Raw genomic sequence first — 14,523 nt, forward strand, 5'->3', positions numbered from 1 at the left:
TGTCTCAGTCATATGCCTATTGTTGTTAAGACAAAGTAAATTATGTATGAATTTAAAATAATAACTTAGGTAATTAACAATAATCTAAATTGACTTATAGAATCCACAACTGTATAACAGAGATGTTGAGACATTGACCACCGTGTGCTATTTCAGATAGATCTTCATGCTTTATGTACAAGGGGAAGTCTTCATTAAACACCCCGAACACGATAGCATCCCACATAACCTGCAACGGCTTCAAAAAAAGCTGTGGGATGGTCAATGTCATCAGATATAGGGGATCATCGACCTCATGATATGGCCTATTTGCAGGTTTTGCTGGTCCCACAGCTCCCTGTTTATCCAACATATTTAATTAACATAATTTAATTACAATGAACAATTCAATTGAAAAAATAACTATTTAATGACAGTAAAATACATGTTCTGATAAACACTTGATGAGATGTGTCGACCAAGCAAGGAAGGTGTGAAGTGCCTGCCCCACTAACTCAACCTCTTCAGTGGGTATAGGAATGGGAGCATCTGCATCTCTAACCTCCTCAACACCGACCTTCACTTGATCATGCGAAAAATGAATGTCGTGAATCGTTGTCAATCCCTCATAAACTTTTCCTACGACAACCAGGCGGGGAGGATTTTCTTCGATGTACAACCCACATTTGTTTGAGTCACCCGTGTTTGGATTGTTCCTTGAGGGATTAACACAACTCTCATTTCTGCTGACACAACTCTCCGGAGGCAGTGCAAGTCCCTGTGATTGCATTTGTGACTGAAACTAGGACTGCATCTGGTTGAAGGATAACATTAGATGTCAAGTCACTTTTTCTGTGATCAACTCCTCCAGCTGGACCTTGATTTGTTAAGTCAGCTGCTTTAGTTCTTCGAGAGCCATGGAGGAAGAAGGGCAGGAGGTTTGTGGAGCTGGTCCAAAGTATTGCTTGATCGTCACACCAACTCTAGTAACACGCACACAACCAGGGTGTTCTGATTGCCCAATGGCAGCAGTCAGGACATCCTGACGTCCATGGGGACAAAGGAACCTTGTGACGCTTGCTCCACCAACGAATTCTGTATAGAACACATTTATTTGTTTAGTCAATCACACAATAAACATAAATAATTACAATTATTAATTGAAAGTGACTTACAATCTTCTCAACAATTTCCTTTGTTGCCTCAGACGTCATTTGGCTAGTTTTCTTGGTGCAGGCCATCTTCCACTTCACGTGTCATTTGATGGGAGATAGAGGATCAATCACGACCTCAGTGCTTCCGAATTGAGCAGCTTCCTCTAGTTTTTTCTTTGTCTTCTCATCCATCAGCTTCTTTTCTAAATATTCATAACCCCCACGAGACAACACGTAGGGGGTAGTGGTTTGCTTCTGGATGGCCTATGTCTTTTTCCGCACATCTTGCAAAAATTGAACATTAATGAAACTCATGATTACAATGTATTATAATAAGTGAATTTAAACTTGAAAACAATGAAAATCACAAAGTACATACCTCCCACGAGGGGTCTCTGCAGCTCTGACAAAATTGGGCCCATTTCTCCTTGCTGATGTATTTTTTGCATATAGTATCATTGACACTGTCCTTATTGGCTGTAAGTGACCATTTCGACATCAAATCAAACTTAAACTGTCTACACCGCTCCCCCACAGTCTGAAGTATTTTCTTTTTTTTCCTAACGTCAATTGCTTCAGGGATATCAAATTCAGCCTAACAAACAATAAATTAGGTTTTATTGTTAGTATATTAAAATTTTTGGCTAATAAACAATATGCAAGATGAAAACTAAAATACCTGAATATCCTCCCATATCAAATCCTTCTGAGTAGCAGGGACTTGCTTCCAACTCTCGTATGTCACGTCGACCTTATCACGAGCTACAATCCCCAAATATGTTCTTAATTTCTTCTTGTGGGGACCGTCGGCTTTCCCGATCGCAGGGTCGACATGGACCACCGGTCTCTCTACCCCAACTGGTCTAGTCACCAATGATCTTAGCAGTGTGGCTTTTCTTGTCCGCTTCAAGGTAAATGACGACTGTGATGCTGCTTCAATAGGAGGAGGAAGAGGAGAGCTGGGTGGAGTAGCCATCTGCATGTAAAGAAAAAAACATTAGTTAATTAACATTATAAAAAAAACTGAATCAGTTATGTAAACGAATGGACTGAAATCAAATACATAATAAGAAAATTACATTAGACGATGTTAATTAATTCTCCTTCATCATGATCATTACGATTAGCATGAACATCGTCAGCTTCTTCTTCTCCGACGACATTAGGCGACATTTGTGTGGACAAAGGACTAACATAAGTATCAATGTATGAATCATCATCTTCTACATTAACACCAATTGTTTTTCCATGTAGAACCACTGACCACCTTTCATCACAAGGGTCTTGAACATAAAATACCTGTTTAGCTTGTTTTGCCATGAAGAAAAGGTCATTCTAGTAAGCTAGTTTCTTTAGATCTACCAACGTAAATCCTACATCATCGGTCCGCACGCTAGTGTTGCTGTCAACCCATTTACATTTGAATACACAAACAGTAAATTAGACATAGTTAAGCTCCCAAATTTCTTCAATGAACCCAAAGTAAGGGATGAGAGCTACACAGGGATTGTCATCATGTACACTGGCGAAGTGTTGAGATTCAGCCCTTGGGGTGACCCCACTTTTTTGCATTGTACTTTTCTTATCTTGTGCTTTTGTATAAAAGGAATACTTGTTTATGTCATATCCTTGCCAAGTTATAACATTTCTTTTAGGCCCATCTGCTAGCTTTCTTAACGTTTCAGAAGCATTTTCATCAGCAAAGATTGTATCTTTAAACCAATCAAGGAAAGTATTGTTATGCTTTTTCAAGACCCAGTTCTTCGACATTTTTGGATTACTTTCTTTCACTAAACGTTCATGTTGAAGTATGTATGGCAAAACTTCATTACTGTTATTCAACACAGACAAGTGACCTTGTAACAAATCTTCTACACTTGGAGTGATAACATGCAATCCTCTTGAACCCTTATCGCCCACTCTGTCGTCATGCCGAGACTTGGGAAGCCCAACAGGTTTAGCCTTTTCAATGTACTTTGAACAAAATTCAATGGCTTCTTCTGCAATGTACCTTTCAACACTAGATGTTTCTGGATGATGTAGATTCTTCGTATACCCTTTTAAGATCTCCATGTATCGCTCAACTGGTTACATCCACCGCAAAAAAAGTAGGACCATGACATTTGATTTCTCCGACCAGATGAACAATTAAGTGAACCATGATGTCAAAGAAAACAGGAGGAAAATACATCTCCAACTGGCATAGTATAATAGCAGCCTCGTTTTCCAGCTCATCTAACTTCACAGGATCAATGACTTTGCTACATATGGCATTGGAGAAAAAACACAGGCGAGTTATGGCTAACCTGACTTTGTTAGGCAAAATGTCTCGTATGGCCACGGCTAACAATTGTTGCATCAAGATGTGACAATCATGAGACTTTAACCCTACCAACTTAAGATCCTTCAACTACACAAGGCTCTTAATATTTAAAGAGTATCCTTGTGGGACTTTGACCTGATGCAGACACTGACAAAAACTGATCTTCTCCTTTCTGGACAAAGTATGACAAGCTGGAGGCAACTATATTTTTTTACCATCAGACCTTGGATGCAACTGCGATCGTATACCCATCTCAGTTAGATCTTGACGACTATTCAAACCATCTTTCGTCTTGCCTTGAATGTTAAGGAGCGTCCCAATGACACTATCACATATATTTTTCTCCACATTCATAACATCAATACAATGTCTAATATCTAGATCCGACCAGTACAAAAGATCAAAGAAAATCGACCTTTTCTTCCATATCCAAGTCTTACTTTTTTTTCCTTCTTTTGGGTCTTTCCAAATATAGTATTCAGGTGTTGAACCTGCAGGAAGACCTGCTCACCAGTCAAAGGTATCGGTGCAGTTTTGTGCTCTTGACTTCCATTAAATGCTTTTTTCAATCGCCTGTAAGGGTGATGAGGTTTTAGAAAATGTTGATGCCTAGTGTATACTATTTTTCTACCATGTTTCAATTGTATGTAGCTTGTGTCTTCTTCACAGATGGGGCATGCATGACGACCCTTAACACTATAACCGCTCAAATTCCCATATGCTGGAAAGTCATTAATGGTACAAAAAAGTATTGCACGCATTTGAAAAGTCTCATTCTGAAACCCATCAAACACTAAAACCCCCTCGACCCACAACTTTGTCAGATCTTCAATCAATGGACTTAGATAAACATCAATGTCATTTCCTGGCTGTCTTGGGCCCGATATCATCATAGAAAACATCATGTATTTTCACTTCATGCACAACCAAGGAGGCAAATTGTAAATTACTAGTAGAACTGACCATGAATTGTGTTGAGTGCTTAAATTGTCATATGGATTCATTCCATCACTGGCTAGTCCAAGCCTAAGATTTCTTGCCTCTTTGCCGAAATCAGGAAACAAACGATCTATCTTCTTCCACTGGAAGCAATCAGCCGGATGATGGACCATTCCATCACAGTTTCTCCCATTTGCATGCCATGTAAGGTCTTTAGCATCGTCTCCATTAGCGAAAAGACGCTTAAACCTTGGAACAATTGGCAGATACCACCACACCTTCGCTGGGGGGCCCTTCTTTGAGTTTTCATCACTACTACATTCCTCATCATCCTTGACTTTGTACCGTGATACCCCACACCTAGGGCATTTTGACATTTATTCAAATTCATGTCTGTACAGTATGCAATCATTCGGGCAAGCATGAATCTTCTGATACTCCATACCCTTCGGACACAGTATCTTCTTTGCCTAATAGTAACTTTTAGGCAATGTGTTTTCCTCTGGAAGCATATTGTGCACTACTTGAAGCAGTGAACGAAAGCTTTTGTCACTTCACCCATATTTGGCCTTCACATTAACCAGACTTAACACCGCTAACAACAACATCAATGAATTCTTGCACCCCGGATACAAAGGTTTCTTTGAATCACTTTGCAATGTATCATACGTAGGGGCATGTGCTTGCTGAAAAGACTCTTGTCCAAGGTCACAAATCATATCCTCCAAGCAATCTCCCATTTCTTCATCAAACGGTTCAGATTGGGGCCCACTCTGCATGTCTGTCATTTCACCATGCCATATCTACATCGTGTAATTTCTCTTAATTCCATCACACAACAAATGGTCTCGTATGTCATCAAATTAAACAAAATAATGTTAACCTTAACACATGAATCTACCATAAAAATGTGAGTCTCCCCAAACTGTCCAAATGGACAATTCAAGATTGAATACAATGATTAATGCAAACTTTCCGCAAGAATCATTGTATTCAATCTCAAACAGGAACCCAAGGTTCACTCATTATAAACAAAAGTTTAATCTAAAGCAAAACACATTAATGACATACAATTTAAATATAGTGAGATATAACATAACACATAGATCGAGAATAACCCTAAGCAAACAAGAAAGCAATGGTTGCGAAGTTAGGGCAACAGACGATGGAGGTATCCACTCTCGTCACATGCACCGCTCACGATATTTCCTTCGATTAATTAGCTTGAGTGTCAAGGCTGCATAATCAGCAACATTGGGACCTAAAATGCAAATTATCATTCTTCTCTCTGTGTTCTCAAGGATTGCTTTCAGGCCTCAGTTCCCGTCATTTAAAGTAACTTCACTCATTGTCACTTCTCTCACCACCAACACACGGGGGGAATTAATGGCAACATTCCATGCCGATGGTGTTCTAGGGAACCCTAACTATGTTCTCTCCATCTGGTACAAGAGCCTTGACATTGAGCTCTGGTTTGAGAACCACACCGTTTCCTCGGCCCTGATCGAACCGTTACCATTCTCAATCGGAGCCAAGACCGACACCTTAGTCCAAACCCGGTATATGGCAATCAACATGATGTTCCCTAGTGGTGTGGCCATGGGAATTACAGTGCGGGATGCTTTTATGGCATGGTCGAATTTCGAGTCATGTTTAAAGCTCATTTAGGTACAAGTTTGGTGTCGTAGGCACCAAGGTTCGCCCTTTGACGCTTTACTGTTACCCGTCGTACGTTCTGTTCCCTCTCAACCACAATATTAATAATAATGACACTAGAACATTGGTTGCTCCCTCTGATTGCTATGTTGTGTAATCTCTAACTAATTGCACCAAGGTGTTCTTTGTAAATTTTTGTTCATCATAGTCTTTATAATAATAAGAAGGCAACAATATTCTTTGTGTTGTGTTGCGTTGTGTTTTGTGCTATATTAATTACTTATCGGTGCTTTTATACTATTATTAATGTGCATATATGAATGAGGTATATACCCTGGAGAATTGGGTTGATATGGAACTAACTTGAGAGTTGCCTTTTATGGTCTTTTTGCTGCTACTTGGCGAATTATGGTGAGTGGTAAAAAGTTTTTGGCCATAATAAAATACATTTATGCTCGTGCTTTATTGAAAGATGATATGTTGGAAATCGGATCCTCTCTTGCCTCTCTAGTACAAAATTAAAATCAGAAGCTAAAAAATAATGGAAAGAAAAAAGAAAATGATGGAAAAATAACAAGAAATATATATATAGAGAGAGAGACAGAGGCTAGAGGAAGGTGGAGAGAATGTTGATTGGAGAGAATCTTAATCCTAGATTTTGATATATCCTGTGTTCCTTTGTTAACACAAGAAGGAAATTGGTATGAAATGTATATGTTGCTGTCATTTCAAAACCCTAGCACACTGCTGACATTAGATAAAACCTAAGGTGTCCGGTTGACTTGAAATCCAGTCAGTGTATATTTGTGTTTTGTTCATATGCGTCACGACAAGCTTAGCACAATGAGCTAAGATGTGAGTAAGGTTTGGTCGTTTGGATGAGTGTTTATGTACGAATCGGGCTTCTTGGTAGATTAATTATATTTTTGTATTTGCATTTGAAAAAATCTGGAGAATTATGATACTTATGTATCCGATTCGAAATAATCAGGCTACATAAATAATACTATATGGTTAATGTTGCTTCCTAAAGCTGCAGTTGGAAATTATCCAAATGTGGTCATTCATTGTTTTCCTGGCCTTTCTCAAAATCCTCATCATCATATATAGGTTGCTTGCAATGTTTTCAGTGCTTACCTATTATCCTTATTATACATTTGCACTTCTCTTCTCACAAAAAAACTGATAAGGTATAGAGAAACCTATTTGACTTAACAAAACATTATGTGTATTGCATGGTAGTTAATGGTGCATGATAGTGCCATTGCAAAGCAATTCTGCATTGTGCTTGTAGTGGTGCTAATTGCAGGAGAAATCACAGGAAATTGATCAGAAGCCTTTTTGCTTTCTTGCTTCATTTCCAATTACTAAAAGCATTGAACCTAGACCCTCTCCCCTCCAACATAGAGCCATCTTTCTCAATTGACAATTCCACTGTTGCACAACATTTTTTGGCAACTTGATCACTGTTCTTTCTGTCAAATCCAAGACCTATCTGTACGGCTATGACTTCATCCTCTCAGCCACAGGAAACAACACCAAGCACTGGCTTCACCTGTGACATCCTGGAAATTTCTACCCGGAATTTTTGAAAACGATGAATGATTATATATATATAAGTATTATTCAGTGTATATGCATATATGTTCTTGGTAGAAGTAGGAATAGTGGGGGGCAAGATACGTGGGTTAGGCTAATTAAGGAAGAGAAATCCATAACTGGGAGGTTATGGGTTAATTCTTAATTAATTAGTCTAAAAATCATCGTTTTGCGTGCGACTTAAAATTTAACGAAACCAACCTCTGAACCATGCTCGGGGTCTTATTCTGAGCGTTTTGATATATATATATTGCTTACTTTCGAAAACTGGCCCCGACGAACGCAGAGAAACGCGAGGAACTGGAACCAGAGAAACGGCACGCAAACCAAGGCAGGATTTTAGCGTTTCAAAGGTCAGATTTTTCTCACTTTCTGTGGCTGTGTATGGGTCACAATCAAAAGAGAAAGTGGGCTCTTTTTGCTCCACTCAGATGGAGACATGTGGCATAGCTTAAGTAAAATAATAATAAAAGAGGAAAAAGCCTTTTAAAACTAAAAAGCAACTCTCTCTCTCTTCACTCAGCCTCACATTTTCAGATAGCTCTTTCTCTCCCTCTCCCTCACGTTGCCTTTCTTTCTCCCTCATTCTCCATTGAAGCTCCAAACAAAGCTTCAACCTTTGGTGCCCATTTTTGCTCCAAATCGCGAAAGAAGGGCATTTTCAGAGTCGTGAAGCGCGTCTCTACGTGTGGGACTTCGAAATTTCAGGTTTGGGTGGACTTCTTTCTCTCTTGATTTTCGTGGGTATGGGGTTTTGGGAGATATGATGGGTAGTTTTGCTAAGTTTTTGCTTCATGATAGTTATTTGTGAAGGAATTTGTTGAAAGCATGTTGAACTTGCCATGTTTGGATGAGTTAAACATACCCATTCTGTTTTAGGGTTTTTATGATGATGCTTGTGATGTTTATGTGCTGAAATTGCGTATGGAAAACTGTTAGAGATGAAGGGTAGAGTTAACCTAGGGTTAGAAAGTGAGAATGTGGTGTTATGAGTGGAAAAAGAGTGAGGCTTTGAGAGTTGGAAGGTTAAATCCGGATTCTGTGGTAAATGGAGGTTAAAATGAGTTAACCCTAGCTTGAAATTCCATTTAGAACATGTGAGAAAGGTTAGGCTGAGCTAGAGAGAAAAACAAATGACCAAGGTGAACAAAGAGCCATTTCTAGGGTAAATTGGGTGTTAAAGAGTCAAATTTTGATTCGGTGAAATTTTAGGTGTAAATCCAGTTTGAACAAGTTTAAATTGATGTTATGGACTTGTGTGAGGTGAGAGTTTGCTTCAAATTTACCTCATTCTCAATTTCACTTCTCAAACCTTGAAAATCCATCAAAATGAGGGGTTTTGGATACCTAGATTTTGTGTTGCTGTGGTTTGAGGCTTGACTTTGGTTTAGACATGATTGATACATGATTTGGGACTTGTAGGATTTGATTTGGGCAAGATTGGATGAGGGAAAGTGTGATTTTCGAAATCTGCACTTATGCAGAATTTTGCTGTCAAATAGGTGCAGCAGAATTTTGGCTTTGTGCAGAAAAATGCTATGCATTTGCGGGTTGTGGAAAGAGTAGTGCAGAATGAGTTCTGGATGTTTGCTAGTAGATCCCAACGGTCAAAATGTAGGCTTATGTACTAGAGACTTCCAATAAAATTTTCGAGTCGATCCAACGGTTAACGAACTGGAACGAAGGAATTGTTACTGGGGTCTTTAAGTGCGAAAAGCTATGGTTTTTGGTTGGTGTTTTGGGCAGAGTTTCTGCCTTTGCCCTGTTTTCTTGGCTGTGATAGTTTGTGCTGTTTGAATGTTGATTTACTTGGATGTTGGGGAAGCTTGAGAGGATTGATGGGGACCCGGTGTTGAGAGAAACGAGGATATGGGCTACGTGGGAGTACGTGAGCTCAGTTGGAGGTGGGCAACAGGGGATGGTGGGTTTATGCGCGATTTGTGGATGTGGAAAACTTGTTGTGCACCATCGCCCGACCGCCACCTAGTACCACATGTGATGGGTACCCCATAATCCTACAAGCTTGAGATGAGGAAGTGTAGAAGGGTGAAACTTCCTGCTTTTATTCGTTGACCACAGAGTGGTACCTGGAGATATGTCGCGGGGGTCAGGAGACCTTGGGGACGTCAGGTGGGGTGCTATTGCCCAAAACCAAGCTTGACCAATCCCGACCCAACCCGGGCATAGTCAGTAAGTGAGAACCTGTGATGTACCTAAGCAGGCGAGCTCCTGGCAGTCAACAGATAAAAGGAACAAAGACCACAAAGCAAGGAGGCTTGTGTGGTGGCTGGCCAGCTGTGAATCTTGTGTGATATATGGGTTATGGTCTCTGGTAATCGATTACCAAGGGTGGGTAATCGATTACAAGGCTTGAAAATGAAGACAAGAGGCTAAGATAGTCTCTGGTAATCGATTACCAGGCTTGAAAATGAGGTCAGGAAGCTAGGGGAGCTTCTGGTAATCGATTACCAAGGGGTGTAATCGATTACCAGGCTTTAAAAGGGAACTAGAAGACTATGGAGGCCTCTGGTAATCGATTACCAGACTGTGTAATCTATTACATGGAGGAATGAGTCACTGGTAATCGATTACCAAGTATGTGTAATCGATTACATAGTGCCTTTTTCAGGTTTTCATGTCCTGAAGTTGTGTAATTCGAGTTTGGCCTCTGGTAATCGATTACCAAGGTTGTGTAATCGATTACCAGAGATGAAAAGTCTTAAGATACCCCTCTTACTTGCATGTAGTGGTTATGAGACGCATTGTGTTGCGGCGCAGTTAGATTTTCGTGAAAGAGTCTACCCCTTTCTTTTCTTTCCTGTAGATCGTGATGGCGGCGCAGATAATCCATGATCGAGTGGAGATGGAGTGCCTAGAGAGAGCTTGGGAGACCCTCGAAGGCAACACGAGGTGCCGATTTCGGGGCACGATCCGATTCACGGCTACTTCATTGGTGCATCCAGATGAACCCGCGCGTACGCTTCAGCGCACTGTGGAGTGGATACTACCCACGCCTACACCATATCGTCTAGTGGAACCAGTCCAAGTGATCGAGGTAACGTCGTCCGAGGAAGACCCTGAGGAGGATCTTGAGGAGCTACCTCCTGAGCCTGCTGTGGATGCTCTTGACTTTCTAGAGGGTGATGAGGATCCTCTTCCTGAGGTGGATTCTCCCGAGGAAGTCACGTCGGCATCTGAGGCAGACTCTACGGAGGATAGTGGCCCGGGAGAGATGGCGATCAGTGGAGGCTCTTCATCATAGTGGACAGCTCTTCGGACTAGTTTTATATACTTTTGAGGGTGGGCGTATCTAGGATTGACTGTTAGGTTTACTCTTTTGTTTTTGTATGGGTAGACCTGTTGTATAGGAATTTGATGATTGTATACATGTGGCTGAAGCCATCACTATGGACACCTTTGCTCTGGATGACACTATGTATTTTGTAAAACTCCCATATTTTGGACAGCTTTAAATGATGAATGTATTTATGATCAATCTTGTTATTTGAGAAGAAAGCATTAGCAACTTTATTTGTAAAAGAGTTTATCGACCGTATTTTATTCTTTTATTTTCACGTGACGACCTAAAGTAATGGCTGGTACATTCTTCCTTTTGAAACAGCAAAATAGTTTAGAGATTATGAGCGGTAAGAAAGAAATGACTCCGAATGGAGTTGTGAACTGGCCATTCAGGACTCTATAGTGAGGATTTTCCTTCTAAACCTAGTTATGGTGAAAAGAGAAAGAAATGAAAAAGAAAAAGAAGAAAAAAAAATTACCATGGTTTTTGTTATTCAAATCATTACTATTAAACCAGTCATTATTTTGGGGACGCCACATCACCCATCTCTTCTGATTTGATTCTTTGATATTTGGTTTCATTTATGTCTTAGTTCTCAAATTCTGACTTTAGATCATAAATTATTAATGTCTTTAATTTTGTTATTTTCCCTACAATTTTTAAGCATGCGGCTGTGTGAAGTATAAATTTAAATTATGTTATGTGTAGTTTGAAACTTCAAAATGGCAATCATCTTTCCATCTACTATCCAGCGGCTATAAAGTTTTTAGAGTTGATTGTTCTATGCCAATTTTTGAATTTAACTACTATGAGCTATTCTATGACATGTGATGTAATCCTGACTAGGAGCGAATCGCTTGATACAGGCTATGGAGATTTGGATGATGCCACTTCCAGTGAAGGAAGATAAGTCAGGGTAGACACCACAAGGATTACCTTGATAAGTCTGATATTGGTTCAACAAGGAACCCAGAGAGAAGCTCTCACCAAACTTTATGAAAATGCCCAAAAGTTTCTTTTATTGAAAACAAAAACCAATACTTATAGTATATATGAACAAAAAGATAAAAATAGACATGGGCCTTCAAAACAGTTTGGGCCAAAAAAAATTATAAATAAAAAATTAGAACATATTTATTATGGGCCTTCAAATTAATCTGGGCCTTCAGTAAAAATTAATAGTCTTGATAGTGTCTCTGCCTCTGGGCCTTCATCCTTCTCCACTTGGGCCTTCATCCTTCTCCACTCGGAGGCTTTGTCCTTCTCCACTTGGGCCTTTAGCCTGTATTTGGCCAGTTTCAAGATTCTCATCATTCCCTCGTTCTTGGAAAACATTTGCCCTCAAATGTCCAGGATCATCACCGGGTTCAAGTACCACTTCCTTCCTTTTCTTGTTGGCTTGCTTGGCATAGCTCTCATTCTTCTTTGCAATTTGCACCTTCACTTGGTCGTACAATCTTTTCACATACTCAACTTTGGCATGTGCATCCTTATGCTAAGTCTCTTGGGGCTTGCTGTTGTAAGTTGGCCTGTTAGGCAATGAAGCTTCTGGAAGGAGATCAACTTGATGTTCTATGCTTCTTGAAGGTGGCAGTCCATGAGGAATCTCCTTGGGAAATACATCTTTAAATTCCTGCAATAAGGGTTGAACACTAGGAGAAACATAAATAGTTAACTGATTAGAATTATCACACACTCTCTCTCTCTTATGTATCACTCTTTCTTTTTCTATTCCTCTGTGGTGCCTCACTATTGTCTCTCTCTTGTTCTCTCTTTTCTCTCCTTATGATTTGGTCATCACACACTTCTCTGGGGGATAAAGGTTTAAGAATAATTTTTTGGTCATGGTGTTGGAAAGAACTCTTGTTGGTGAAGCCATCATGCACTGCTTTGGTGTCCTCTTCAATGTTGGCCGTCACTAGTGTCATCTCTATCTCCTTGTCCTCAACAATCAAACTTCCCTGGGATAACCTCTGGAGTTTCCGTCGCATGGTTCTAGTGTAGCTAGTTGGAACATACCTCTTTCGCATAACCCTTCTCATCTCAGTCCATGTATCTATCTCCCGCCCTTCTTCTCTCTTCATCTCTCTTTGATTTTTCTTCCACCAAACAAGGGCATAGTCTAAGAATGTAGCTGCTGCTAACTTCACCTTTTGCTCTTCAGGATAATCATTGCAGGAGAATGCATGCTGAATCTTCATCTCCCAGTCAAGGTAGGAGTCTGGGTCACTCCTGCCTTTAAAAGAGGATACATTGAGTTTTACTCCCTCAATTCTGTCTTGCCCCTTTATTCGGTTCGACCCATCATTGACCCTTCTATTGCCACCATCAGATCTCCAGCATTTGGATTCATTTGGTGCTCTAGTCCTTCTATTTGCTTGTAGAGCTCTTCATTGCTACGGTTCAACAAATGTTGCATTTGTGTAGTCATCGCGTCCAGTAATAAGCGCTAAGATCCGTCTAGTTGATGATATACACCACCATTGTCACCAGTTCCTGCCATGATTAAGGAACAAAGAATTTTGCAGTAATTTAAAAAAAGATTCAGGATCTCACCACACTCTACTCACGTGTTTCTCTCTTTGATGGTAATTCACTCGTGTTTGATGCTCTCAATATAGGCTTTTGTGTGATGTTTTCACTCTTTCCTTTTACCACTCACTCCCTCTTAAGTTCATAGATGAATCAAATTAGACACACAAGGTATATAACAGGAAAGTCAGTTTAATTATCACAGACTGTGTAGCAGATTTAATTTGGATAACAAATCAGATTTGATTTTGGTTAACGAATTAGACTTGATTTGGATAACAGATTAGACTTGATTTGGATAGCAGATTGGATTTGATTTGGATAACAGATTAGATTTGATTTGATTTGGATAACAGATCAGATTTGGATAATAAATAGAATAAACAAGGAAGATAACAAATAAGATAATAGATAAGATAACAGATAGAATAAAAAAAGATTTGAATAACAGACTTGCCAAACAAAAAAAAACGCCTCTAACTGCCTCAATTTCGTGTTCAAAGATCAAACACCCACTTTTTTTTCTTTTCTTCTCTTTTTTTTTCAAAATTTCTACAACTTTTTTTTTTAACTTGAAATAGAACTCAAACAGATTTTTTTTTACACAAAGTATGAAAGAAACAAGAGACAAGAACAAGAGCAAAAACGTGACAAGAACAAGAACAAGAACAAAACAAAGACACAAACAAGAACGCAACAAGACGCAAACAAGAAAACAAATAACGGAACAAGGACAAAACACGAACGTGGACAAATTACAAAGAAAGAAAAAAAGAATTGGATAAGATAGAACCTGTATCAAGAGCCGAAGCTCTGATACCAGATGATGTGATCCTGACTAGGAGCGGATCGCTTGATACAGGCTACGGAGATTTGGATGATGCCACTTCCAGTAAAGGAAGATAAGTCAGGGTAGATGCCACAAGGATTACCTTGATAAGTCTGATATTGGTTCAACAAGGAACCTAGAGAGAAGCTTTCACCAAACTTTATGAAAATGCCCAAAAATTTCTTTTATTGAAAACAAAAACCAATACTTA

The sequence above is a fragment of the Glycine max genome, chromosome 10 (genome assembly GCF_000004515.6).
Source record: "Glycine max cultivar Williams 82 chromosome 10, Glycine_max_v4.0, whole genome shotgun sequence".
In the NCBI taxonomy this organism is placed as follows: domain Eukaryota; kingdom Viridiplantae; phylum Streptophyta; class Magnoliopsida; order Fabales; family Fabaceae; genus Glycine; species Glycine max.